Source organism: Crocodylus porosus, unplaced genomic scaffold, assembly GCF_001723895.1.
Source record: "Crocodylus porosus isolate Cpor-Errol unplaced genomic scaffold, CroPor_comp1, whole genome shotgun sequence".
Lineage (NCBI taxonomy): Eukaryota > Metazoa > Chordata > Crocodylia > Crocodylidae > Crocodylus > Crocodylus porosus.
The window spans coordinates 58,669,511-58,675,455 of record NW_017728948.1 but is presented as its reverse complement, the minus strand read 5'-3'; positions in this window follow the sequence as shown (position 1 = coordinate 58,675,455).

The window sequence follows — 5,945 nt, the reverse complement described above, 5'->3', positions numbered from 1 at the left end:
TGGGGGCATCTTCTTATATTCAGGCTTATTGTATATTCACATAAATATGGTAACCTGCCATGTCTAAAGACACTATGGGTAATTCAATCCCAGAACAGATTTCAGTTTTAGCTTCTTAGCTATGTCTATTAATGAGACAGACAATTAATGTTGTTCAGTGTGCCATGTGCTTTGTTTTTCCGAATGTTGATAAGCAACTGCACTGTTAGGAGTTATTTTCACTCCTTGTTTTTAACAGATCATTATTTCTTGATATCTATTCTACCTTGCTACCATCATTTTTTTTTACCTTGTAAGGTGCTCAAGTGATGCTATGGCATCACAGCTAATTGTGATGTCATGAGCAATTTAAAATAAATTTATTTTCAAAATAGATAACAGAAACAGATGGGATAAGGCATTCAGATATGAAGACAAAACAGTCCTATACATCAAGAATGACTAAATCAAAAATCCAAGAGAAGCACTGCTTTAAAGTTTTCTATAAGGGCTAGTTTAACAAATAGCATGGGTGGGTAAAATCTTTAATCTTGCATACTGCTCGGTGGAATTGCTTTGATCAGGGCAAGAACTTCTTGCTAAGACAATTACTTCATGACTCCCTTTCTAGAATTCCATGATTACTCTCTTCCTCTCTCTCTCTTTCTTTTTCTGTAAGTCCTGAAAATTGTTTGGTAATGAAATTACCAGCAGTAAATTTAAATGAGCAAATTGCCTTCCATCAAGAAATTCAGCATTTCTTATTAAAAAGCATGACCATTAACATATCAAAAGTAATTGCAAGCCATGAAGCCCTGGTGAGCATTAAAATTAAAAAAGATATACTTGATTTCTCCTTGACCATCTGTGAAACAAGCGGTAAAATGCCTGCTAAACTAAACCTGCCTACATACTGAAAGAAACCCAAACCTTTTCCCACATTAGAGAGGTATAAAACCATACTGACACTACCATTAAGTGTCTTGACAAAATAAATCGATCTTGGCCTTACCAGAGTCTGCATATTGACCAATGCTGACAAAGAGCTCTTAGACAACAAATAAGTTTATTAGAATTAATTGTACCATTATCTTGATTTCTTCCCTCTCTAGACAAATGGAGTTAAGGCCAATACAGTATCTTACTGAGATTAAAAGAAAAGGTCCAAATCCTACTCAGAAATACTGCTGCAAACCTGGATTATCTCCACTAATCTCAAAGCCAAGGTTATTTGGAATTGGATCTTAAAAATAATATTCTAATCACCCATGATGACAATTCATTCATTTGACTAAACACATTCTTATTTGAATTTAAAATTCTGAGGGACCATTATGATCATATAATCTGTCCTCTCTCATAGACCACAGAATTTCACTAAGTGGTTCCTGCATCATGCCTATCAAATTTCTGATTGAACCACCAGGTATTTTTACAAATGTATTGAATGTTGATTTAAAGACTCCAAATAATGGAAAATCCATTTTGGGTCTCCCACTTCAAGAAGGATGTGGGTAGACAGGAAAGAGTACAGAGAAGAGCAGCAAAAATTATTAGGGGCTTGTGAAGCAAGACTTAGCAAGAAAAAGCTGAGGACTAAGGTTATTTAGTTGAGAGAAGAAGACTGAAGGGGGAGTTGATAACAGTTTTCAAATACCTGAAGGGTGATTATAGGGAGGATGGATTGGGCTTTCCTCTATGGCTCTAGGGGACAGAACTAGGAGCAATAGCCTATAGCTGCAACAGTGGAAATTTAGGTTAGATTAGTTGGAGCTTTTTGACTGTGAGGGTGATCAAGCATTGGAACAGGCTGCCTATAGTAACTGTTGAATCTCCATCACTGTACATTTTCAAGAAACAATGTGGACTGATGCTTGTCTGAGAAAGTCTAGTTAGGGATGATCTTGTCTTGAGCAGGAGGCTGGAACAGATGACCTTGTGAGGTCCCTTCCAGCTCTACTTTCTTATGATCCTGTGATCACATCCACTCATAAGTTGATCCAATGGATAATCACTTCCTACCCCTTTTTAAAAAAGCCTTGTATAGACTTCTCCATGTTCAGCTTCAGTATCTAGTCATTAGTTCTTATTATGTGTCTGTCAGATCAAAGTTCCTTTGACTATCAGAAATTTTCTCCTGATAAGCATATAAAGCATAATAAGAGGTTTCTATTATTGCATATTGATGTTCATCTAATTTAACATCCACAAAGTCAATGGATTGCATTTATGTTCCAGGTTTCCTAAAACAATTGTGTTTTCTAAAACCTTAAATAGCAGGAAGATTTACCATATTTACTAGAATATAAGATGAGCCCCCCCCCCCATCCCCAACTAGCATGGGGCAAAAAACTCTTGTTTTATAATCACATACAAGGAAATCTCACTAAATACACCATCTATCATTAAAATGCTGGCAAAAACAGCATGTACTTAGCAATGGAAATCAGCTATGAAATGGTCTAAATGTGGCTAACACTGAGCATGGCTGTAAAACATATGGCCCACATTGGGCAAAAGTGCTAATGAGAACCTTTTTCTTTGATTATAGAACAATTAAAAGAAACAACATTAATATAAAACTCGACAACCCTCTCCTACAACAATACCTTGGTCTTATTACACTCCTTTCCATCATTAACATCATAAACTCTCACAAAACACCCCAAGCCCAGAAGGAAGCATCCACTGCTCCCAGGACTGCAACAGAGGCAGGCAGCCTCCTGCAGCCAGATGAGAGCAGGCTGGGGCCGGTGGCTGCTGCAGGCTCAGGGGCTCCAGGATCTTCCCGGTGCTCTGCCTGTCTCCACCCCAGCCCCGGCTGCAGCGGCCCCAGGAGCTGCTGGTGCCAGCTGCCTAGATCAGGGCACAGTGCAGCCCAGAGGCTACAAGGAGCTGGCATCAGCCACTCCTGGGACAGCTGCAGCAGGAACTGGGGTAAGTGGAGACAGGCAGAGCCCTGGGGGGTTCAGGGCATGGTGCAGCCCAGTGTTTGCTGACAGCTGGTGCTGGCAGCTCCCAGGACTGCACCCCGCACCACCCAGGGCTCCACTGGTCTGCACTCGTCCCAGCTGGCCCTGGGAGCAGCCAACAGGGGAACTGATCCCTATTTTCTTACATTATAAAATAGGTTCGCTTTATGTGAATTCAATTTATGCAGCATTCTCCAGGAACGCGTGTACCGCATAAATCAAGTGAAACCTGTACTACTCTGAGCCTGATGCTCCAGCCAGTTTTCTATCCACCTTACAGTCCATTCATCCAGCCAATACTTCCTTAGCTGCCTGGGAGAATGCTGTGGGAGATGGTATCAAAAGCCTTGCTAAAATCAAGCTACACCACCTCCACCCCTCTGCCCACATCCACAGAGCCAGTCACCTCATCAAAAAAGGCAATCAGGTTGGTCAGGCATGACTTGCTCCAGTGAATCCATGCTGACTCTTCCTAATCACCTTTCCTTCCTCCAAGTTCTTAGAAATGGATTCCTTGAGGACATGCTTTGTGATTTTTCCAGGGACTAAAGTGAGTCTGACTGGTCTGTAGTTCCCTTGATCCTCCTTTTTCCCTTTCTTAAATATGGGCATTAAGTTTGGCCTGTTCCAATCATCCAGGACCTCTCGTGATCACCATAGGTTTTCAAAGATGATAGCCAATGGTTCTGCAATCACATCAGCCAACTCCCTCAGCACCCTCAGATGCATCCCATCCGGCTCAAATCCAGCTTTTCTAAATAGTCCCTAATCTGTTCTTTCAACCCGGAGGGTGGTGAAAGAATATATTCCATATATTGGCAACTCCAAATATTCTCTTTTGGTGAAAGCCAGTCCCTTGACCAACAGTAGGCTTCTCACATTTCATATTGCTGCTGTTGCACAAAATAGTATGGTTCTCAGGCTCTATATTTTGGGCATTCATCTGTACAATGTCATTTCATATATTAAGTCACAGTTCCTATTGATTGCCCTCAAAAAATGACACATCCCTTCCTAGACACAAACAGGCAGTCCAAAAATACATGCCAGGCAGATTCTTCAGCCCCACATCCCTCATCCCTGTCTTGGGCAGACTGCTAATTTACCAAACCCCATTTATGCTGACTGTTCCTCACAGGAAGAATATTACATATCATTATCCATATAATATCTGTAGGTTCTCCTTTCAATCTATTATTTGCCGCTTCTGTCCACACATTTGCCATCTGTTTTTCCATCAAATCCTCAGCTATTGTTATTGTATCTTTCTTTCTTATTATATTAATCACCTTCTTATGGTCTTTCAAACACTCTAATACCACTCCCTCTACTTTATTTACTCTTAAGAAACTCTCCATCTTTGCATAGAGGGCTGGTGGCTGACATATCCACAGTTTTTTTCCAATCTGCCCTGTACATGCCCCATCTTCTTAAGATTCTTCCTGCCAGATAATGGCAGAAACATGTAATCTTCCCCACCCCTTCCATTAGCTCTTTACAGAACATTTATAAAGTAAGTATACACAAAGCTTTCCAAATCTGCCATTCCTCCACCTCCTAATTCCCTGGCTTTGTATGTCTCCATTCTGGCTACTGTTTCTCTTTTACTCCCCCCACCCCTCAACCTTTACCTTCTGTATCTGCTACCATGATGGTAGATACATCAATTCCATGTAAAGGATGATCAGCCAGAGTACCATTTTCACCACAGCCACTTTACCCTGGAAAGAATAATGTTCTCTCACTCCATGATCCCAAGAACTGTCTCCCTCTTACCTTTAACTTCTCTCATGCCTTTGTTCCTTTCCCTTTGTTATCCACTGGGATTCCCAGGATATGATTATACCCTCTTGTAGGAGGGCTATTGAGTTGCCTGCTACTGAAGATAGAGAATGGCTTAGCTGCCAGGTAGTAAGCCAGGAGGTGTTAGTTGTTGGGAGCTGATTAGATCAGCTGACTGCCAGGGGGTGAGGCTTGGCCTTCATAAGGAAGGGAAGGCTGAGGCCAAACAGTTCCCCTCTGGCAGCTGCAGGAGCAGGAGCTCTGTGGGAGAGCTGAGCAGCTGAGTCAATGGTTGCAGTCTGACTGGCTGCAATGATGCAGGGGTAGAGAGAACCCTGATGGAGGTATGAGGGAGAGCCAGCATAGAGTGGAGTTGGTAACATAAGCTTGGGACCTTATGATGCGTTATAGCCGGCTGGCTCATAGTTTTGTGGAGTTGTGATTATTAGACTGGAGAACTGGGTGAGGCTGTAGGGGTGGAGGAGGCCTCAGCAGGAGCTCCCCAGTAAGGTGGGAGAGTTCCTGGCACCATGGAGGGTGCCGTTTTGTGGGGTTGTCCTGACCCCAGCCCATTGGGGCGACTTTGGGAGGAGTCTAGGAGAGGTGGAAGCCCAGTAGGGCATGGGCCCAGGAAGGTGGGTCTAAGCAGTGGGGGAGTCCCACCCCCAGCCCAGCATGGGCATTACCGGGACAGGCCCCAATTGGAAGCCCCAGTTGGGAAGAGCCCCAGTGGGGCGTAGGCCCGAGTCGGGCATAGACAGGCCCGAGTGCGGGCAGGGAGCGCAAGAGGCGCGACCAAGGGCCCCAGAGGGGGCATAGAAGGCCCGAGTGCGGGCAGGGAGCACAAGAGGCGCGATCAAGGGCCCCAGAGGGGGCATAGAAGGCCCAAGTGCGGGCAGAGAGCACAAGAGGCATGACCAAGGGCCCCAGCGGGGGCATAGAAGGCCTGAGTGCGGGCAGGGAGTGCAAGAGGTGCGACCAAGGGCCCCAGCGGGGGCATAGAAGGCCCGAGTGTGGGCAGCGGAGTGCAAGGAGCATGAGCAAGGGCCCAGTGGGGGCAAAGAAGGCCCGAGTGCGGGCAGCAGAGCTTGAGAGGTGACCACAGGCTCAAGTGCGGGCATAGGGAGCGCGGGGTGCAGGCCAGCACGTGAGTGGCCGCGGAATGTAAGGTAGGCAGGCTCGAGTGGGGCGCTGCCTGTGAGATACGAAGCC